Source organism: Bubalus kerabau, chromosome 9, assembly GCF_029407905.1.
Source record: "Bubalus kerabau isolate K-KA32 ecotype Philippines breed swamp buffalo chromosome 9, PCC_UOA_SB_1v2, whole genome shotgun sequence".
Taxonomy (NCBI): Eukaryota; Metazoa; Chordata; class Mammalia; order Artiodactyla; family Bovidae; genus Bubalus; species Bubalus kerabau.
In genome coordinates, this window is record NC_073632.1 from 34,624,274 (window position 1) to 34,648,030 (window position 23,757).

The window sequence follows — 23,757 nt, forward strand, 5'->3', positions numbered from 1 at the left end:
ACATGTCTATGCTCTGAAGGCTCTAGGCTGAGAATACAACCCAGTCTGTTTGCTTGACTTCCAGACCCGTCATGCATGGGCCCTGTCAATCTTTCTACACTGTGTCTCTGCTTTACGTGACCTGATACAGAGTATTGTCACCTGACACACTCAACATTGCCTGAATGAATAAATGACTTTACTTCAAACTCTCTTGCCTTTCCTCCTCATTTAGGCTTTCTGAAAATGGGAAGGTATTACCCATCCTATTCAGGAGACTATTTATATATAGCCTGAACAGTTTATATGGCCACTTGGTTGGGTTTCAGGGGGGAAAATGTGGAAATATACATTTGGAGGATTTCCTATATTTAAAAATTGAGATACTCAGGTTTCCTTTACTGTGGGGCGAAACCTCTTTAGAACAGAACAGTGAGGGTTTTTAAATTGTTGTCTATTTTTATTTTTCTAGAAACAAGTCCAAAACCATAAAGTTTGATTGTTTTCATTAAAATTTCCTAAGACGTTATTCATTCAGATTTGCCTAACTTAATTAGTTTGACCTGCTTATCTTATTTTTAAGTTTGAGGGTTGGTAGCAATAAGAAAAAGAAAACACCTTGAAGAAATAGTATATACCATATGCAGTAAATACTGAAAATTTTACTTTGCATACACTATCCTATCTCAGGACAATTATTTTCCCGACATCTTTTGCGTTTTTTCAAATCAAACTCCTCACTCTTTTGTTACTGAATTCTGGGGGAAAAAGTGCCAGACATTAATATCTCAGCCTGAACTACCAAGACCACGTTTTACTGAGGTTTCTTATTAAAAGTGGCATTTTCATTAAAATCCCCTTCTCTGCTGTGAAAAGCCATGATGATGTATTATCTATTTTGAACAAATGTGCTGCAGATAGTGCCTAGGAGGTAATAACACAGTTTAAGAAAAAAAAAATTAAATATGATGGCTAGCCAAATGCAATTTACTCATTTGTGTTTTTTGGTGGCAAGTCATATATCTTGTAAAAAGGGATACACCTGAAGCACGAGTAGAGAAAAAAAGTTCACAGTTTTACACAAATAGAAATACATCAAAAAGAGTTCCACAAAATGCAGATATTTTAGAGTGAAAAAATCCTAAAACAAAATCAAACGAGTGTTAGATGATACCCTGTATCTTTTTTTTTTTCCCAGATAAATACCTGTTGCCTTTTACCCTTTCGTCCCTGGGGCATGAAGACTTTCTCACCTTCTCTCTGAGCCCCAGGAGCGGCTGGGCCTTTGGGCTGCAGGTGAGGGGTAATGCCATGTCACCGTCCTTGAGGGCAGGACTGGGAGCCCACACACTAGGTTGGAAGTCCAGCACTGTCAGACCTCATCTCTCAACTCACCCCCCCACTCCCCTTCCCTCTCTGGTGCACAGGTCCATTCTCATCTCTCTTCCTGCCCTGGAACGAGGTTTATCTGTAACACTTTTCTAGATTCCACATACATATGTTAATATATAGTATTTAGGGGGCTCAGCTTGGTGCTCTCTGATGACGGTGGGGGTGGGAGGGAGGTCCAAGAGGGAGGTTACACATGTTATACATATAGCGCATTCACTTTGTTGTACAGCAGAAACTAACACAAGATTGTAAAGCAATTATACTCTCACTGGAAAAAAATACACTACTGCCATTTGCAAGCTTTCTTACCCCATGCCAGTCCTCTCATCTCCTTGTACCTCATTGCATTCAGCTGGAAAAGAAGACTTTGAGGAATGTGAGTACAAGTCTAAACCCTCATCTTTCCAGTATAACCCATTCATAGTCTAGTGTCAATCTACTTTCTTCACACTTCAAACACAATAGCCATAACCACCGCAAAAAAAAAAAAAAAAAAAAAAAAGAAAAAACAGTACACGACCTATTCCCCAAGCAGCATTCCTTGCTTCCCAGCTCCATGGTGTGTTGCCCTAACTCCTGCCCCTCCCTCACCTCTAAATTCTACTCATTTTCAAAGTCCAGCTATGAAGCGACTGTGTTATAATGCCTTCTGTCCCTGCCATATCCTGTACTGGCAGGGATATGGCCACATATGGCCACAAATCATCACAGGCTTTGCCAGCTTCTCCCAGTGTGTGATCTGTAACTCACGGAAGCACTTCTCCTTTTCCACCTTTCAATTCACACACATGTTTTTTCCTCTCTGCTACCTTATAGGACCTCTGAGGGCAGTGCCAAAACAATAATCGTGATATCTTCCTGGGTACCTATCATACCTGTAGTGGGAACTTAATAATTAATGTTTATTGTGTCAATGAATATAAAAAAAGGTTGTCTGTACTATCTTATTCACTAGGAAGATAAGAAGATATAAGATCAGAGTTGTGAAAGCCTTGAGAAAGTAAAAGTTTTATTGACATGAAAGGGGGTGATGGCTGGAATACTATACAGGCACATATGACAAGGGAATAAAAATCCTGAGGGTTATTCACAACTGACACAATTCTGAAGTGTGACTTGGCTACTAAAGAAATTCCTGGGCTGTAAGTATAGCTTTACAAGAAATAGAGATAACACGCTTGGAGAACATCGGAAGAAGTAAAAATGCCAAGAAGAACAGCTTTTTCAGAGCTGTCAAGGCATCTTAATTTGTTTTCATGCAGAGAAACTTGTCAAGCTGCCACTATCTTGCCTTCTTGTCATGCAAAGTTTCTGTACATTGTGTGCCAATTCCACTTTCTGGGCAGCCACAAAAGTTCACTAAAGTTTGACAAAGCCGCTGCTGCGAGCCAGTGTGTTACCATATCAGTGCTGAAGTGGTCTGTGGTTTGCCACCATCCCCGGAGGGAAGTCAACGGAATCAGAGATGAATCCTGAAATGCTGATGCTAAGCCTCTGCTGGAGGTCCAAGTCAGGGAGAGAAGGTCACGGTAACCAGGCAGAGGCATCATCTCTTGGGATCATTTAACATTTCATGAAAAGAATTCATGACTTAAGTCTGGGACTCCAAAGGATAAGCACCCCAGATCTTGCTCCTTCAAGTGTGGCCTGCAGACCCGCAACCTTGGCATCACTCTAGGGTTACTTAGCAATGCAGACTCTCAGGCCACCACCCACATGAAAGAGGTTGCATTTTAAGAAGATCCTAGGTGATTCATACTCATTAGACTTTGAAGGCTCCACTCAAAGGCAGAGGATGGCCAAGAAAAAACAAAACAATTTTAGTACTTCATTGTGGTTAGAAAAAAACATAACAGTATAAATGCAAAATTGCCTATTCAATTATATAAGATATTTTTAATATAAGAATGCTTTTCAAAACTAAGGACAATAAAGCTGTATTATTAACATGGAAATGAAGAAGAAAATATACTCTACCCTGAGATATTGCTTGTGATAATCAATGTACTTCATTTCCTTTCCAAAATGTTGTTGTCATCTGAATACAGCATTACTGAAAATATATAAGCCCTTGCTCAGAACACCCCAAATTAGTCATTAGGCATGCTGGTTGCCTAGTCCTTTCTAGTCAATTATAGTTAATAGGCATTTATTATACATCATTATAAACCACAGAATTAACCAATGAATATAGAATATTAATTCCATTGCAATTATATAGAAATATTTAAACTCCTAAGTACAGTATTTTCCATAATATTAGTAAGAACAAAATGGCTTTAGAAAAGTATCCATAAAATTAGTTCTCTACTTTCCTATTTTACTAATGCTAATACCTGTTTTTATTTTTTCCAAATAAAGCTTAAAATAGATGACAAAATCAGGTTTTTCCTCAAACAAAGCAACACTCATAAAAATAAACATATACCAACTTAAACAAAATACTTTTTGATGACAATCAAATGACTTATGAACTCACATTATTTATGTTGTTTGGAATTTCAGTTCAAAATTAAATATATTCTGAACTCTTATATTTCAACCTAAGTGAAGTTCACCATTCACTAAGATATTGTCATTATTTTAGGTATATATATATATAATATGTAAATATATAATAAAATAATATATAAATTTATACATTATAGTTTCAAATTTATGTGTGGTATTCTCCCATTGAGTATTGTATCTAGTTCATGAGAATACCTATTAAAAGGTCACAGGTTTAATAAAAGCTAAATATTTTGAATTTTAAAAGCAGTATAAGATTAAAAAAACCAGAATCTTATTGTACTTGAAATATTGCTGCTTATATTTAAAGGTGTTTGTGAATATTCTTGTGCATTTGAATGAGTATATTTTAAAAAGATCCAATCTCAGTGCTAACACAGAGGGATCATATTTATGTAGCAACTGACTATGCCAGGCACTACGCAAAGCATTAAGAATCCAAACACTGTATGACAATGTTCATTCTCTCAAGGAATTCAGTTTGGTAGGCACCCCACTCCAGTACTCTTGCCTGGAAAATCCCATGGACAGAGGACCCTGGTGGGCTGCAGTCCGTGGGGTCGTGAAGAGTTGGACACGACTGAGCGACTTCCCTTTCACTTTTCACTTTCATGTATTGGAGAAGGAAATGGCAACCCACTCCAGTGTTCTTGCCTGGAGAATCCCAGGGACAGCGGAGCCTGGTGGGCTTCTGTCTGTGGGGTCGCACAGAGTCGGACACGACTGAAGCGACTTAGTAGAAGTAGTAGGGAAGAAAGACAGCTAAAACAATGCAATACCATGCATTCTGCTTTATGACAGAGGTGTTGGACTAGGCATGTCCTTAATGGAGTTTGCTGTCTAAGGACTGGTCTAGAGAAATCAGAAAAGTTGCTTTGGTTAAAATTTCTAGAAGCAAAGCCTGTGACAGAGATTCTTGAGAAAATGAGCTCTAGAGAAAGTATTCTCAGGGAAAGGGAAATGGAGAAAGCAGAATAAGAGGGGGATAGCTAGATATGGATGTGGTCTCATCTGAGGAAAAGTTTCAGCCTGGTCTCAGAGGAGGTGCTCACATTGGTTCCCACAGAAGCAAGGGGCTCTGTCAGCCAGACGTTGGTAATAAGCTACTAGGGAAGGAAAGAGACGGTGAAAAGTTCTCTTCAGGAGAATTTACAGGACTGGTGATGTTAAGAGTTTATCAGGGGGAAGAAAGAAGACATATTTAGCATAGGAGATAATATAAGGTAAAGATTCAGAAGTATGAAATAATAGTCCCTATATGTAATGATCAAGGGATTTTCAAAAAGTACAGGGAAAAGATAGTTCCAACTGACAATTAGCTATTAACAATAGAAATTAGTTCATTTAATGTGGGTAGGTTAAGCCCAGAGGACATACTTTCTGATCATTATCAGTCAATTACATGATAGCATGTCTATACAGTTTGGATGTTCAAGGCAAAATCAATTTCGATTGATACCACTCAGAATCCACAGGAGTATTTCTCAAATGAGATAATGCTTAAAGTGTATTTCTTCTTCTTATCATTTCTATAATGCAGCAATAACTCTGACATCTCTGTAGGTTAAAGTTGTCATCTTCACTGACTTATTTAATTCATCTGAAGCCTTAATATGTGTCAAGCATTACTGCTAAATATGCATATATGTGTTTCTGATTTAGCTCATTATGTTTAAACAAAGCCAGATTGTAAAAAAAGGTGTGATTCAACTCTCCCTCAGTCTCAATAATAATAGCTGTTATTTTATGCATGTTCTTACTGTGTGTTAGGCATAGTACTAAATTCTTTACATTTATTTTCTAATTTAATAACTATAATAACCTTATGAATAGGTACCATAATAAACTCCATTTTATTGAACAAGAAATGGGCTTACAGAAGCCAGTGACTTATCTGATTCCCTCTACCTGCACTCTTACCAAGAAACCAGAGGGACTAAAGTTCAGGAATTGACCAAAGGCAAGCATCTTCAGTATGTTCATTTTTATTCCAGTTGGAAGTTTCATGTTATATTTGACATACCTGTGTATGTTTAAAAATATTTCTTAAATTATTAGACTCTGGCATCTATGAAATAAGGCTATTTTACATTAAAATACCACATAGGTTGTAAAGACAACCTATTGTAAGGATCAAAAGACATATATACAGAAAACTAATTAAAAAATCTAGGATGTAGACAAAAATATAATACCAAGACATATGAATATACATATTATTTATCAATTAAAATTACCTACCAAGTCCTCAGAAATTTTCTAATGCCTCTAATTCTTTTGGATCTCTATTCTTTTAGAGATAATAGCCACTTCACTTTAATATTAGAGATAATACCTACTGTATTTTAGTATTAAAATATTAAAGTATGTAAGCTATAAATGTAACAGTTAGCTATTACAATCAAATCCAAAGGGTTTCCCTTTATTGAATAGTTTATTGTCTTATACTGTTACTGATGTGAATCTTTTTTTAAAATCACTTACTGTTATTGACTTCCATAATCCCCAGGCACCATGACTTTTGCCGCTACTTCTCTATTGTAAATTTCATCTAAGTTCTAGAGGCCTTTCTCAGACAAATGTTATAAAGTAGCAGCTTTATGCAGATGCTACTCTTTTGTTTCTGTTCTTTAAAGTAATATTTTAAGTTTACTGGTTACAACCAATCAAGATATTCAACTCGTTTTGATTTTCATATGCTGTCAATCATCTCAGTTACAAACTTTACAACTTGCATGTTTTGGAATTGAGAATATTCTCTGTCATATCAACTTACCTAGTAATTTACAAATTTTAAATTTATTGGTATTGTTGAATATTCTCTTCAAAGATGGTTACAAACTAGACATAAATCATTAACCACATCTGTAATTATTCCTTCAGGATACATTACTAGCTATGGAAGTACAGGGTAAAATAAGTGTAGAGAAACCTTTAAGGCCCTTGAGTCACATTTCCAAATTGCTCTTTGAAAGATTGTGCTCTGTGCTATACAGTAGGTCCTTATTAATGATCTATTTTATGTATAGTAGTGTGTATATGTTAATCCCAGTCTGATTTATCCTGAGACTAACACAACATTATAAATCAACTTACTCCAATAAAAAAAAAATGAGTAAAAGATTGTGCCAATCTGCACTCCAAATATAGTATATAGCTGTGCCCTTTCTCACTGCATTCTCAACAACGTTCCATAGCATTTATTTTCTGAAGTGCTAAGATAGCTATCTTATCAATCAGACAACTGAAATTCATAAAGATTAAGCTATTGCTCAATGAAAAAGTTAGTAGTAGATTTGAAAACAAAACATAGAATTCAGGGTTTAGGTACAGCATAGTACAGCATGGCTCAAGTTCTTATGTTATACTAATGAGTTCTAATCCCTTCCCTGTGGTTCACTAGAATGTGACTCTGATCTCTCATCTATAAAATGGTCATAAAACTATTTATAAATTATTTTTGAAAATGAATGGATAACATGTGCAGCATTTAACAAGTGCTTGGCTCACTAATGAAGGTTCATCATTTTCTGAAAATTGATATTTATTTTCTCTGAAGATATTAATTTGAAAAGAATTTAACACAAATATTAGAAATTTCTAAATATGGAAAATTATGTATTGCAACTTGGCATGTACTTCATGATAATAACAGAAAATAAGTAAGTTGCTTCTAAAATAAATGAGCTCTTTCTAGAAAGGATCTTCCCTCCTAGAGCTTCAGTTAAAAATTAGATATTATCTTCAGGACTTAAAAAACATCATCAATTTAGAATAATATAGCAATTAGACAAAATGGTCTTTAGCTCTTTGCTCTCATTTACAGGAAGATAAATATAAGAACAATTTTTTTCTTAATGGTATTGCACTTCATTCTCTTTTACTAAATACTGTCAATTTCCATGCTGAGGGATTATAAAGTAGAGATATTCTAAATGAGATTTTCAAACTAATTAGCCTCCTGTCTGACATACTCAATGACAAGAAAAATAAATAGTACATTATGATTTATTTAAACTCACATAACTGAAATTAATGGTATTACTTCTTGCTGTTTTACCACTGTACAAAGCAACATAATTATATTTGTATTTAAATGCAATTTTTCACATTTTGAACTATTAGCTAATAATGTGATAATAAGGAAATGGTGACCCATGAGAAAGGATATTTTAAAAAACAATCTATGATTTCATATGATTATTTTCCTTTGAGAGAAATTCCACAATTCCTTGCCACATGCCTGTAACTTCATTTAGAAACTACTCATTTGGCCTCACTCTCTTCATTGGTGATGATGATGTATCAATTCATATTCTACTGGGAACTGACTTGTTTTCTTTCTTGTTTTGTTTTGCTTTTTTTCCAGGAAACTCCAAGAACTCTAAGAAACTGACACGTAAATACTCTGGCTGAAATTTTTTTTTTTAACAACTAATACTATGCATTTGAAATTCTACTGAACAAGGTCAAAGTGCAACGAGGGCCAAGTAACAATCCAACCCTGGCCTCAGGAGTGGTATATATATATATAAACTAATCAAAAACAATCCCCCCCACCCACCCCCCAGCATGCACATGCACACACATTCAATCTTTTGAGAAACACCTGTTCACCTAATTTATGTTGTCAAATCTAGCTATTTTATGATTATAACACCACATGTAGTTTTAAAAGGTAAAGTAAAAAGACAATGAGGTTAAGAAAGATCTGACCTGTGCTCCACTCAGTATTTCTCATAGATAAAGAGGGTGGGGAACACAGTATTGTCATAATCACAGTGATTATTATTCTTCACCATGCTTAAAAATGTGAGTATGCTGTGAATATATTTAGTGACTTCTCCATCCACATTTTTTTCAATACCTTGAGTGAATTAGACAAAGCAACAGTGGTGAAGTCAGAAATCAACATTTGAAAGTGGTAATTTGAAGTCCTAATTTTCTTAAAGATAAAAGTGGTTGTAGAGGTACAAATGATATGACTATTCAGTCCCCACTACTGAGATGTTTAACTCATACAAAGAAGTTTTCTAGGAAATTAGAAGTGAAAAATAAAGTTTATAGTTTATAAACCATAATATGTGGAAACAATTCCATTTCTTTCCTTAATTGTATATTCTTTCAATAATCATTTATTGAGACCCTCCCCATTTTGTACTGTGTACTATGCTAGGCACTTAAATTCTTGGAATAAATTACAGTACCAGCTTCAAAGAACTTATTGTATAGTGGGAAATTGGGCCTGAAAACAATATTGATTATAATGCATGATGAGTACTATCAGATGTTACCAACAATTGAAATAATAGAGAAGAGAAAATAATCCCTTTCTGTATTTTATTAACAAGCACCTCCTTCTAACTCCAATTACTGTGCCCAAGGGAAAACAGTACATAACCCCAAAATAATCCATGAAAAATAATCCTGGCACAACACAAATTTTATGCAAACCATAAATGCAGTAATCATCAGAAAAAGCTAATTTTATTATATTGCTTCCATGGTTCAGAGTTGTCTCTCAGAATCTATACCATCCCATGAAATCAAACTAGTAATCTCTCTCCATCTGCCTATAATCTTAAAATGAGATTGGAAAGAAACCAAAAGGCATTCAGATATGCTAATTTGAGGCAAACTTTTTGATTCCACATTGTGCTCTGCTTTCAAATTTAACAACCAGTTTAACAAAGATGCATTAAATGGTAACTGCTTACATCAGAGACCTGTCATGGTCATACCTAGAAAAATGGATAGATATCCCAAGTAGTTTTATTTCCCCTTTGAAAACTTATAAGTGACATGCTTGATTGTGCTGTTTAATTTTTTTATTCCATTGTGGTTTCTGTTCTGAGCATATAATATGATTACAGAGACAAAGTACAAATACCTCATATTGCCTGGATAAGGTTATGGCTTAATTTAATTATAGTAATTTACAGCCCCATTGCACAAGGTTGTTAAAAAAAAATGTGCCGCTTGCAATGGGCAGTAGGTTGACACAAACTAACAATGTACATTTAAACTAAACTACCTCATTAAATTTTAGGATGCCATTATTCCTTGTCTTATTATTATTCTAAATACAGTACTGTGGCTTCTATGACTCATACAGAGCAGTTCATGACAGAATTAATTTTGATGCACATGGCATTAGTCATACTTTTCTTTCAATTTAAGTGATGTACAGTGCCACATATATGGTTGTCAAGTTACTTAAGGAAATTTCCAGGGTATTAGCTGACACTGTCATTAACACCAAGAATATAAACAAACATCACTGTGACTAACTCTTGGAAGATAGGAAAACAGAATTCCATGAAAGGTGTCACAATGAAAGGAGAGAGACCTAGACGTAGTTAGAGGTCTTATGTTGGCACATTCTGAATTTCCTCTGTGACCTTGGTCAAGTACATTTTCTGGGACAGATATTCTCTTGAGCTCTCTCTTTGTCTTAATACTCCAAGACACCATAAAGGCATAAATGTCTTATAAAAAACATTCCTCTGTTTGCTTCTAAATATGAAGTGGAAACATAAAGGTAAGAAGAGCCTTATCTCCAATATACAAGAATACTGCAATTTCCCTTTTATCAGAAGGTATATTAAATCTAACAACTACAACAAGTGTTGGCAAATAAGCAAATCCAACTGTTCAAATAGATAGTCCTCATGGACTTGACACATGGTCTGCAATTCTCATATTAGTCACTCCTTTGAAATCCCTTGTTAAAAGCTCATGCCATTTGGGAAGATTAATATATTAAAATTCTTAGTAAATTAAACAGGTGGAATTTTAAGAGTGGACATATTTTCATACTTGAGAAATTTTCTCAAAGGAGGATTTTCTTGAGCCAAATATCTGAATCTATAATCAGATAAAGGTTACTCTAATAAGGCAGGAATACCATCTTTCTTCCATTTTATTTTGTTTTTCCTGCAGTGAGTGGACCTTAGTAAACAAGAAGACTATCATCTGCTAGAGTAGAGACCTTGAGTGAACAGAATCTTTGGAAGCAGATCATCTAAATACATCAAGAATGTAAGTGAGAAATTTAGATACTCTGGACACATGAGCAAATAAAACTGTTTGTGAGTGGGAAGGGATATTAATTTTCTATGATGATTTATCAAATACTTTAACATTGACATTTTAAATTCCAAAGTTATGATAAGAAACACTGCTTGAAAGGCACTTGGGGGGCCCCCATAAACCCCTTCATGGTTCCTTTGATTCCAGTCTTGAGCAGACTTCATGCATAACCTAGCAAAGACATCTATCATATTGGGAAAACATACACTTAAAACCACTATCTTAGCTTAAATTAAATTATCATAGAGGTCAGAAAAAAAATTTGTGAAGAAATACACGTAGGATTAATAAAATGTAGTTTTGGATGGTGGGCAAAGGAAGAGTTGGGCTTGAAGGTCATGTCCAATGAGATATCCCAGTTGGTTCTCTGAGGAACTAAGAAACAGCATAAAGAGGATGGGGATATGAGGAAATAGGAAAGGTGATCAAACTAAGAATAAATTGTTGTTTTTCACATTCTATAAAGGATAGGTTCTCAAATCCCTTCAAAAGTGTTTACTGATTATAGTAAAAAAAAGCAGCAAAAATTCCTAGAATGTTAGACAAAATTAACAATGGACCACACTTAACCTATAGATTTGTAGCTCATGACATTGTATTGCCTGGCTTTAAAAAACGTTATTTTAGTATAAAGCAGTAGAGAGAATTGGTAAAGCTAAGATCAATATACAACTATACAGTATTCTGGCCTGGAGAATTCCATGGACTGTATAGTCCATGGGGGTGAAAAGAGTCGGACACGACTGAGTGACTTTCGCTTACACAGGAGAAGAGCAAATAAATGTGAAGAAGGTTGTTACTAAAAACAAACAAAACAAGATACATTGCACATATTCAAAATGAAAGAGTAATAAGAGGTTTTTTTTTTTTCCAGTATTTCTCTCTTTGAGACATTTATCCACTTCCCATTTCTACTTCTACTTCATAAACTATCTTTTTTATTATACCAAATATTTCACAAATGAGTTCCTATGAAATCCTGCTGTTGTGACATTCCATTGTTGAGGAGACAAACTTCATATTTCTTTCAGCTGACTAGCAAAATCATTTTGGGAAATATTCAGCACGCTTCCTGTGTTTCAATCTATTTCATTTTATTTTATTGAAGTCCTTACTCTCTTATTACTTTCTATTCCTTCTAACATGTAAGGGATGAGTGCAAAGAGCCCTGGGTTAAGAGCTAACAGAAAGAATGAAAATAGAAACTCAGCAATCTGTAGTGGTAGCATGTTTAAGAAGAAGGTGGGTCAGGCACAATAACTAAGACAAAACTCTTCCACTCAGCTTTATGAAAGAAATCCACATGCCTAAAACTTAAGAGACAGAGTTATCATCCAAGTAATTATACCTCTTATGAGTCTTCATAGCATCAACCTGCTGCTGCTGCTGCTAAGTTGCTTCAGTCATGTTCCACTCTGTGCGACCCCATAGATGGCAGCCCATCAGGCTCCCCCATCCCTGGGATTCTCCAGGCAAGAACACTGGAGTTGGTTGCCATTTCCTTCTCCAATGCATGAAAGTGAAAAGTGAAAGTGAAGTCGCTCAGTTGTGTCCGACTCTTAGCGATCCCATGGACTGCAGCCTTCCAGGCTCCTCCGTCCATGGGATTTTCTAGGCAAGAGTATTGGAGTGGGGTGCCATTTTTGCCTGCAAAACTCGTAGGACACCAGATCGTAAAGAAGGAGACTTGACCTTGACTTGAAGATATGGTTTGCCCAAATACCTCACTCTATATATGGGGATTTGAGTTGCCAACCTGCACACAGGCAGGGCTTTACTAGAGGAGGGCTCAGGCAGAAGCAAACTGAGATCACAGGCTGGAAGGTCACTGGAGGGAACCCCAAAAAGCATACTCAACTGTACTACTTTGATGTGGCCAGTAGGAGATGTAAATAGGAGAAATAAAATGTATAATACCGGGACAAAGGAACCTTCATTCCTTATAATACATGAAGGTCCTCATTTCTCTGGTTGAGAAGCATAGGGAAGAGGGGGAGGATGGAGTCTGTTCATGCTAACTATTTATCACTTGTTGGTGAAATGGGTAATGGAATCTGGTGTAGGGCAGTGGTCCTCAAACTTTAAGGAGGCGTCTGAATCACTTGCATTAAACATAGATTTCTGATTCAGTAGATCCAAAGTGCAACCTGAGAATATGTTTTTCTAACCAGTTTCTAAGAGATGCTGCTGCTGGTCTCCCGATCATACTTTGAGAGTTACTGTTGTAGGGAATGGCAAGAACCAGAGTGAGAACAGCTTGGTTCTTGCCATTCCCTACAACAGTAACTTGATGCCCAGCTCAAGGCATGAGTAATGGTTGAAACAGATTTCCTGAGCCCTGGGGCTGATGTGTGTTAGCCAGGAGGCATAGGCATCTTTTGATTATGTACTTGTTCAGAAGGAGCTCCTTTTTTTATGTATACAAGGTACTTTCTTTGCTGCCAGGAGTCTTGCTGAAAACAATATAAGCACTCTTATTTAGGGCATTGTTATATGCTGGGCTCCTTGCTTGAAGATGTACACAGAGCCTATGTCAACATGTATGTATACATTCATATATACTAATGTATTCATAGACACACCTGTGTATATTTATTCATGTATGTATCAGGTACATATGTATATATGTGTGTTCTTATCTCTGTACAACCCTGCCTTGGAGGATTTTTATACGTCCATATAAGTGTGTGTACACATATGTATAGGCATATCTCAGAGATATTGAGGATTCAATTCCTGACCATTGCAATAAAGTAAATATCACAATAAAGTAAGTCACACAAATTTTTTTGTTTCCCAGTCATAAAAAGTTATGTTTAACCATGGACAAATGAAAAGGTAACTGACTGAATGTAAGAAACTATTTGCAAATGATATGGCTAATAAAGTGTTTATATCCATAATATATAAAACAGCTCATACAACTTAATATAAAAAATTGGGTAAAAGAGCTGAATAGACATCTTCCAAAGAAGATATACAGATGGCCAATAGGCATATGAAAAGGTACTCAACATGACTAATCATCAGAGAGATGCAAATCGAAACTCCAGTGAGACATCACCTCACACTTGTCAGAATGGCAAGGATGTGAAGAAGAGGGAACCCTTGGACACCGTTGGTGGGAATGTAAATTGGGGCAGCCAATGGGAAACAGTATGTAGGTTCCTCTGAAAACAAAGAAACAAAACAAATATATGATCCCATAATCCCACTCCTGCTATACAGACAAAGAAAGTGAAACACTAACTTGAAAACATACATGTACTCCAGTGTTCATAGCAGCATCATTTACAATAGCCAAGATATGGAAGCAACCTAGTCCATCAACTGATGAATGGAAAGATGTGGTATAGATGTACAATGGAATAGTACTCAGCCTCAAAAAAGAATGAAATTCTGCCATTACCAACAGTATGAATGAACCTAGAGGGTATTATGCTCAGTAAAATAAGTCAGATAGAAAAAGACAGTACTAAATGTTATCACATATATGTGGATTCTAAAAAAAATTAAATGAGTATAACAAAAACAAACTCACAGATCTAGAGGACAAACTAGTGGTTACAAGTGGGAACAGGGAAGGGAGAAGGATAGGAGAATAAGAGGTACAAACTACTATGTAAAAAATAAATAAGTTACAAGGATATATAGGGGCTTCTCGGGTGGTGCTTGTGGTAACGAACTCACCTGCCAATGCAGGAGACATAAGAGACATGGGTTTGATCCCTGGGTTGGGAAGATCCCCTGGAGAAGGAAATGGCAACCCACTCCAGTATTCTTACCTGGAGAATCCCATAGACAGAGGAGTCTTATGGGCTACAATCCATGGGGGTCTCACAAGAGTCAGACAAGGATATATTGTACAGCATGGGGAAATACAACCATTATTTTATAATAACTTTAAATGGAGTATAATCAACAAATATTGCATCACTATGTTGTATACTTGAAACCAATTGAATATTGTAGATCAAATATGTGTCAATAAAAATAAAAGCTATGTTTACATAGCACTGTATTCTATTAAGTATAAAATAGCATCAAGTCTAAAAAAGTATACACCTTAAACAAAAAATACTTTATTGCTAAAAAATGCTAACCATCATCTGACAATGCCAGGTTGTCACAGACTTCCAATCTGCAAAAGTGGAAATATCTGTGAAGTATGCCTGTAACCTCCTCACAAAAACCTTCCTTGGAGATTTTATACTCTATTTTGCAAATAAAGGGAATGAAAGTTTGGAGTCAGAAGTTAATCTCCAGAGTCGCCCAACAAGTAGAAGAAAGCAATGGAATTTTGACCCAAGTCTTTGACTGCCACAAAACCTCTTTTCTTATTACCATCTAGTGAAAGTCGCTCAGTCGTGTCTGACTCTTTGAAACCCCACGGGTAGCCTGCCAGGCTCCTCTGTCCATGGAATTCTCCATGCCAGAGTACAGGAGTGGATAGCAGTTCCCTTCTCCAGGGGATCTTCCCAATCCAGGGACTGAACCCAGGTCTCCTGCATTGCAGGTGGATTCGTTATCATCTGAGCCACCAGGAAAGCCCTACTACTGTATAAGGTAGTCTGACATAAATTCTTAAAATGTCCTATATTCCTAAGGAGACTGAATCTCAGAGCCATCCTACGTGCGTGTTCTCAGTCACTCAATCATGTTGGACTCTTTGTGACCCCATGGGCTATAGTTCGCCAGGCTCCTCTGTCCATGGGATTTTCCCAGCAAGAATACTGGAACAGGTTGCCATTTCCTCCTCCAGGGCATCTTCCAGCCCCAGGGATCAAACCCGTGTCTCCCACGTCTCCTGTTTTGGCAGGAGGATCTCCCACGTCTCCTGTTTTGGCAGGAGGATCTCCCATGTCTCCTGTTTTGGGAGGAGGATCTCCCACGTCTCCTGTTTTGGCAGGAGGATTCTTTACCAGTGAGCCACCACTAATTTGTCTTTTCCAACTCCATTGGGGATTGGAAGCCCAGAAATTCTGATTGAAACATAGAGACAACAATAATAAAAAACAGTAAATAATTTTTCTGACTATAGTAGATAATGACTTAGGAACAGAATTGTAAACCTGGATCACCTAAGAGTTTTAGGGTTTACCCAATTCCATATATAAAAGTGTTAAGTCACTCAGTTGTGTCCAACTCTGTGTCACCAAGGACTACAGCCCACCAGGCTCCTCTGTTCATAGAATTCTCCAGGCAAGAATACTGGAGTGGGTTGCCATTACTTTCTCATGTTCCCCTTGAATTTGGTTGGTTGACTTTTCTCCTTGAATAAGCTTGGACTTATCTGTATTCCATAAATGTAGTTAAGTAAAAAGGTTCCATTTGATGTCTGCTTCAAAACATAAGTTCATAGAATTCTTGGTACTTAGGATAAACTTCATTTAGAAGCATAGACCATAAATATCATAGATGAAAGGAATCCTTGAAATAATCCCAATTAAAGGTTCCTGAACTGTGAGTTCATGAAACTAATGGGTTCCTGAGGGTCCCAAAGTGGTTTCTAGGATACACAGGATCTTTTTGAAATGAAATTATTTCTGACTATGTTGATTTCTCTGAGTAGCTATTCCATAGCTGCTATAACTTTCTGAGTTAGCCATGATCTAATGATTTTAGAAACATGTATCAGTCTACCTACCTTTAAAAAAAAAAAGGAAATGTAACCAGAGTTGTCACTTAGGTAGTCGGGAAGTGCACTTAGGCTCAGTGTTTCTAGATTGGTCCTCTTGACATATCTTATGTTGACTTTCTGTGCTAAGCCTGTGCTAAGCCCTTGAGCTATTGAAGATTTCATCGCAGAGTGCTGGGAAATTGTCTATAATCTTAACCACTATTTTGAGTTTTTTTAAACATGGCTGCGAAGAGTTGACTCATTGGAAAAGACTCTGACGCTGGGAGGGATTGGGGGCAGGAGGAGAAGGGGACGACAGAGGATGAGATGGCTGGATGGCATCACTGACTTGATGGACCTGAGTCTGGGTGAACTCCGGGAGTTGGTGATGGACAGGGAGGCCTGGCGTGATGCGATTCATGGGGTCACAAAGAGTCAGACACGACTGAGCGACTGATCTGATCTGATTGGTTATAAAATTTTAAAAAGCCACCTTATCTCATTTTAGGTAATCTATATACAGTATTATTTATAATATTTAATATGATAATTTATTTGTAACACTTCATTTTATATTTTTGCTACTATATACAATTTTCATTTCCTTAGAGATTCTAAAATTCAAGATTCTCATGCAGTTTCCAGTTCTGCCTTTATATAGATTAAAAATCCAATTTTATAAACTACAATGGAAATAGAAGATATATTGTTATTCTTATTACTCATATTTATTTATTGTCCTTTCTCTATTGCATGACATTTTTTCCAATTCTGAGTATAGACTAAACAGGTTCCTTTTTTTTTTTCTTTTTCTGGGTCTGAATTAGAAAGTCAAAAGTTTAAAATATATTTACCTTCATTTAAATTGGAAATATAAGTGCTAAGAAATATAAGTCTTAATGCTCAGAGTTGGAAAGATAAGCTGTAATGCTATTTTCACCCTATTTTCTGACTTGATTTGCTCTATTACCTGCACTTACTGTTTTGTGACTCAATTCCCACATTTCTTGGATATGATTATCTCTTAGTGAAATGCATATGACATATAGATGCAAAACACATTTTCTTTCCTTTTATTCTTTCATGGCTATGGCACATAAAGTGATGTTGGCGAAAATAAAATTCACATGATCAAAACTTGACAGATTCACTGCAGTAGAGGCATTTTACAATAAAGCAGTTATGATTTATGCTTTGTTAGTCTGACTGGTATTACAGTTTGCATACAGTGTGTCTTATACAGAGTAGCTGATTACCACTGTTATTAGCAGGAATATTTTAAACATAAATAACATAAAGGGAAATTGATGCCATACAAAACTATTTGATCATATACCACCCACACATATTTTCAATGGAGTCAAATATTATAATAAAACCATGCATCTTCCTTAGTAATTATGAATCATAGAAGCCAGTCTTATTTTTCTTAAACAGGCTCACAAAATAAAATCAGTTCTGTGATGGCAACTGTTACTTTCCCTATTCTTTGCTTAAATAAAGAATTAAAAAGATTCTCTCAAAGATTCCACCTGTCAGAATGTAAAACTCCCAGGGATTCACTAGTCCACACAAACACAAAGATGGAGGAGCATGACTCATGTGGTTTACACTTTGGTTTAGTGTATGTTTGTGTTTTCAAAGGCAGTTGGACATGCTCTGAGAAATTGTACATTTTAGACATCGTATTGTTATTAAATTATGAAGGAATTTTACTGCACACTTTAGAAAATATATCGGACCAAAACTGTTTTGAGAACCAAAAACAAATCATTTAAACTAATGACATCTGTTATGAGATGTCAACCATAATCAGTTTCAATTAGACTCCCAAAGAATGTCAGAGTGGTTCAGTCCTTAAAGGAATTGCTATGGTTAAAGATCTGTCTGCATGCTCATTATAAGTTTAATTTTTGAAAGGTTTGTAACTCAGCCAGTTTAATTTGCTTTGAGAAGAGACTTAGCACTCTGCTTTCTAACCCAGATATATTTTTGAGGGTTTAAAATATATATATTTAAATTGCTTTGGCTTTTCAGTGATGTGAACTTTTCTTTATTATTGTCTCCCTAACAAACATTTTTCACTTTTCACTTTTATGCATTGGGGAAGGAAATGGCAACCCACTCCAGTGTTCTTGCCTGGAGAATCCCAGTGACGGGGGAGCCTGGTGGGCTGCCGTCTATGGAGTTGCACAGAGTTGGACACGACTGACGTGACTTAACAGCAGCAAAAAACATTTTTAGATTTTTATTCCTAATCATTCCCCATAAAAATTTTAATCCCACTGATATCCTTACATCTGTATCTGTACTAAAGGTCTTTGGAAGACCTTGAACACATATCATAACTAATCTTTTAAAATTCTTACCTCAATAAACCAGTTTTTGCTGTCTTGAGAGAAAACTGCAACCCCACTGAGACATGCATGATCTATAGCAATACTATCGATCTTTGGGGATCCACAGATTTCAAGATTTCTTTATTTATTAATGAATACATAAAAGAATTTCTTAAAGTCAGAATAAATTCTAAAAGAATGAAATTCACTTATCATCTGCTTTGATATAAAATGACCTGGTAATAAGAACCTTTCAAAATAATTCTTCACTAAATCTTTCAAATAGGTAGGACACACTTCTGTACTACCTTTCAATACAGATTAAAAAGTCTGGATGAAAGATTTGGAAAATAGAATTTAGAACAATTAACTTATTAGCAGCTGATTAAGATAATACTGTCAGAGATTTAAATGAATTACAATTTTTACTTGATATTGGCAGATGCGATTGAATTACTCTAAACAGAAGTTTTACAAATTGATATCTAATACAAATTATTTTGTAGGAGATAAAAATATCTGCATTTATAGAATAAAACAATTTTAGAGCAGGAAGAGAACTGTGGTCCATTCCTCCCTGATACTTTTACAATGCTGTAGAATCTGAGACCCAAGTGTATTATCAGAGTCATATAATGCCAGCTCAAGCCTGGGAGTAAGATTTTCTTCTTCACAGCCCTGAGTACTTGTCATAATTCTTAAGATAAAGTCTTTCCTTTGGAATGTCCCACTGTGTAAAAATTTGATATCTCTAACGTTCTAGGAAATAAATCACTTATAAACAGTGTTCTTCTACGTGTCTAGTGTCACCTCCAACAAGAGTTTATAAGCTTCTGTGAACTCTCTTTGGATTGCACAATCTCTTCTTTGACATATATAAGTCATACTAAATGATCATTGTATTGAGTCCAATATTCGGTTGATCAGTTCAGTTGACCAATTCAATTGATCATTGACTCAACATTCAAAAAACTAAGATGATAACACCTGGTCCCATCACTTCATAGCAAATAGATTGGAAAACAATGGAAACAGTGACAGACTTTATTTTCCTGGGCTCCAAAATCACTGCAAATGGTGACTGCAGCCATGAAATTAAGAGACACTTGCTCCTTGGAAGAAAAGCTATTACCAACCTAGACAGCATATTAAAAAGCAGAGAAATTGCTTTGCCAACAAAGATCCATCTAGTCAAAGCTATGGTTTTTCCAGTAGTCATGTACAGATGTGAGAGTTGGACCATAAAGAAAGCTGAGCACTGAAGAATTGATGCTTTTGAACTGTGGTGTTGGAGAAGACTCTTGAGAGTCCCTTGGACTGCAAGGAGATCAAACCAATCAATTCTAAAGGAAATCAGTTCTGAATATTCATTGGAAGGACGGATGATGAAGCTGAAGCTCCAATACTTTGGCTACCTGATGTGAAGAACTGACTGATTGGAAAAGACCCTAATGCTAGGAAAAATTGAAGGCAGGAGGAGAAGGGAATGACAGAGGATGAGATGGTTGGATGGCATCACTGACTCGATGGACATGAGTTTGAGCAAGCTCCGGGAGTTGGTGATAGACAGGGAAGCCTGACATGCTGCAGTCCTTGGGGTTGCAAAGAGTTGGATACAACTGAGAGACTGAACTGAACTGAATTGATCATTTATAAGGCAACTTAAAGCTTCCTTCTTGTGAAAGTTACTAGATTTCAGAAATTTGTTATTGAGAACCATTTCATACACTCTAGGGCAATTGCAGACATTAGGTTTCTATCAGCAAATCAATGATAATAAGTAGAATAATTTCAAAGGAATTTTAGGAATAAAAATATCTTTAGAGATGACTTCTCAAAGCAAATTCAAGTGGAGAAACTTAAGGTCCTACTTCTAGTAAAGCTGATGATAAAAACAAGCTATTAATGATGATGATGGTACCTCAACTTCTTAGAAATAAAGCAAGTCTAGAATTGCATTTTAGTTATAAAATACTATAAATTTTAATAATCATCAAGAAAAGTAAAGATATAAGATGAAAGGTCAAATACTTGTACACAATCTGAATAATACCTGCTCCTTTATATTTCACATACTCTTTTCACATACTGTAGGCTTCTTCTAATGTACTTGGAAACCTACAAATCAAGGTCTAAAGGTGCTGTAACAGTAGCCAATGTTGAACTTTATAGTTTTTTCTCTTTCTAGCTGAAAAGTAAGTTGTAGCTGGCAGTAAGCCATCTGTTCATTAAATATTTTAAACCCTGAAATAAAAGGCATCTCAATATGCTGTGCAGACATTCCAAAAAACAAAACAAAACTTCATTACCACACTTACACTGAATCAGCATTTAACAAGGTATTAGCAGGGTCTATGTATTGTGATGAACGAACAAAGCAAGTGACATCAAAACGTGAGCAATGGTGCCAAATTCTAAAATGCATTCAAATGCTTTGAGGTTAAAAAACTGTCTTGCTGTATATTGATTTCAGCAAATAAGTGATTCAATAAAATTCAATAAAATACAAATTTTAAAGCTTTTAATTGTTCACCCACTTCCATGCCATGATTTTTGCCACTGACAGAAATCTTTCTGCCATATCACTATATAAAGGATTGCACTGTAGGCATGCTTTTGCTGAGACAGTATGGTAGGGAAAACTCAATGTGATGACCCATCTCATCCCAGAAATTGTTAGGTTCCCATGTGATTTCCTAAAATAAAGTTTTTATTTTATAATAGTTTTAAATTTACCAAAAGGTTCTGAAGATAGTACAAAGAGTTCCTGTATGCCTTACAACCAGTTCCCCTATTATTATTCAGTTCAGTTCAGTCGCTCAGTCATGTCCGACTCTTTGCGACCCCATGAATTGCAGCATGCCAGGCCTCCCTGTCCATCACCAACTCCCGGAGTTCACTCATACTCACAACCATCGAGTCACTGATGCCATCCAGCCATCTCATCCTCTGTCGTCCCCTTCTCCTCCTGCAGCCAGTCCCTACCAGCATCAGGGTCTTTTCCAATGAGTCAACTCTTCGCATGAGGTGGCCATAGTACTGGAGTTTCAGCTTTAGCATCATTCTTTCCAAAGAACACCCAGGACTGATCTTCAGAATGGACTGGTTGGATCTCCTTGCAGTCCAAGGGACTCTCAAGAGTCTTCTCCAACACCACAGTTCAAAAGCACCAATTCTTCAGTGCTTAGCTTTCTTTACAGTCCAACTCTCACATCCATACATTACCACTGGAAAAACCATAGCCTTGACTAGACGGACATTTGTTGGCAAAGTAATGTATGGTACATTTGACAGAACTAATAAATACACTTCAATACATCATTATTAATCAATATCCCTACTTTATTCAGATATCCTTAGTGTTTACCTAATATCCTTTTTCTGTTCCAGGATCGTATGTGGAGGACCACATTATATTTAGTTATCAAATCTCCATATACTCCTCTAGATTATGACAGCTTCTTAGACTTTCCTTGCTTTGGATGACCTTGACAGTTTTGAGGAATACTGGTCAGACAATTTTCAGCATTTTGCTCAATTTGTGTTTGTCTATTATCCTTAGGATTCAACTGGGATAATGTGTTTTTGGGGAAGAAGACCACAAAGGGAAAGCACCATTCTTATCACATCCTATCAAGACTACCTGCTATCAACATGACTAGTGATTTTAACCTTGATCATCTGACTGAGATTGTATTTGTAAGTTTCTTCACTGTAAAAATACTTTTCCTCCCATATCCATGTTATACTCTCTGGAAGGAAGTCACTCTGGGTAGTCTCCACTTAAGGAATGGATAGTTATGCTCCACCTTCTGGAAAGCATAGTATCTATAAATGTGATTTGAAATTTTCTGCACAGGAGAGTATTTCTCCAATCTACCTATTAAATAATTTATTTATATTAGTATAGACTCATATTTGAGTTTTAATCCAATACTGTTATTTAATTTTTTCTAAGTTGTTCCAGCTTTGGCCATTTGGAGCTCTTTCTATTGGCTCCTATATTCTTTTGGCATGCCCTCATTGGTATGTGTGTGTGTGTGTGTGTGTGTGTGTGTGTGTGTGCTTTCTTACTTTCTGTGCTACCAGATATTCTACACTCATTTTGCATATTCTTTGCTGTAACCCTAGAATCAGTCATTTCAAGGAACCCTTGGATCCTTTTATTTGAGAGTGGCATTAAAAAAAGATGGGTATGCTGAATGCATCATCTAGTTTTTATTTGATAAATATAGCGAGGTTTGTCAAACAACATTGTTTTCTGGTCTAATAGTGTAACTAATACTAAGACAAAACTCTTCTTTTAAAAGCCATTTCCTTATACCTGTTAATACAGAATATACTCAACCTGTAAACACTTTAGGAAATAGCTTTTTGTGCTTTATTTAAAAGGAGGGCAATCATTGTGAGATGAGCATAATATTTACCGATATAAGAGGAATTGCTGCTTGGGTTAGAATTGTCCTTCTCACCTTTCACCTGTGTTAGCAGATAATAGGCTTTGTGCTCATTGCCTCAAGGGAGAAACTGTGGCAGAGCAGAAACCCAAAATAACTTGCTAGTCTCCCTGGGTTTGTGTTCAAAGCACTGAAGACCTTTGTAAAAGGATAATTATTGACATTTTCAAGGCGTTTTGACCAGATCATGAAAGAAAACCTTGGAAATCTCTCCCAAACATCCAAAGAGGATGAGAGTGAGATAGAGACAAAAGACAGAGAAAAGTATTTTAGAGGATTAGGCAGAGGTAGCGCTACCGGGGAAGTGTCAGACAGGTAATTTGAGGCAGACAGGATCACATGCATCTGGCAAAAGATTCTTGGCTCT

General features: G+C 36.2%; 1 protein-coding gene and 1 long non-coding RNA gene across 3 annotated transcripts in view; one reads left to right on the top strand and one right to left on the bottom strand.

The window, feature by feature from the left end:
* Nucleotides 1-22,976, top strand: part of LOC129619712 (uncharacterized) — a 216,887-nt gene extending 193,911 nt beyond the window's left edge. The window contains exons 2-5 of one of the 2 annotated variants that reach the window (XR_008698054.1): nucleotides 1,178-1,275; nucleotides 8,252-8,281; nucleotides 10,825-10,923; nucleotides 22,496-22,976. This is a non-coding gene — a long non-coding RNA (uncharacterized LOC129619712). The remainder of the gene's footprint in view (nucleotides 1-1,177; nucleotides 1,276-8,251; nucleotides 8,282-10,824; nucleotides 10,924-22,495) is intronic. The other variant, XR_008698053.1, reaches the window with a different exon arrangement.
* The window catches only part of NKAIN2 (sodium/potassium transporting ATPase interacting 2), a 941,095-nt gene that overhangs the window by 370,453 nt on the left and 546,885 nt on the right, over nucleotides 1-23,757 (bottom strand). The window lies entirely within an intron of this gene.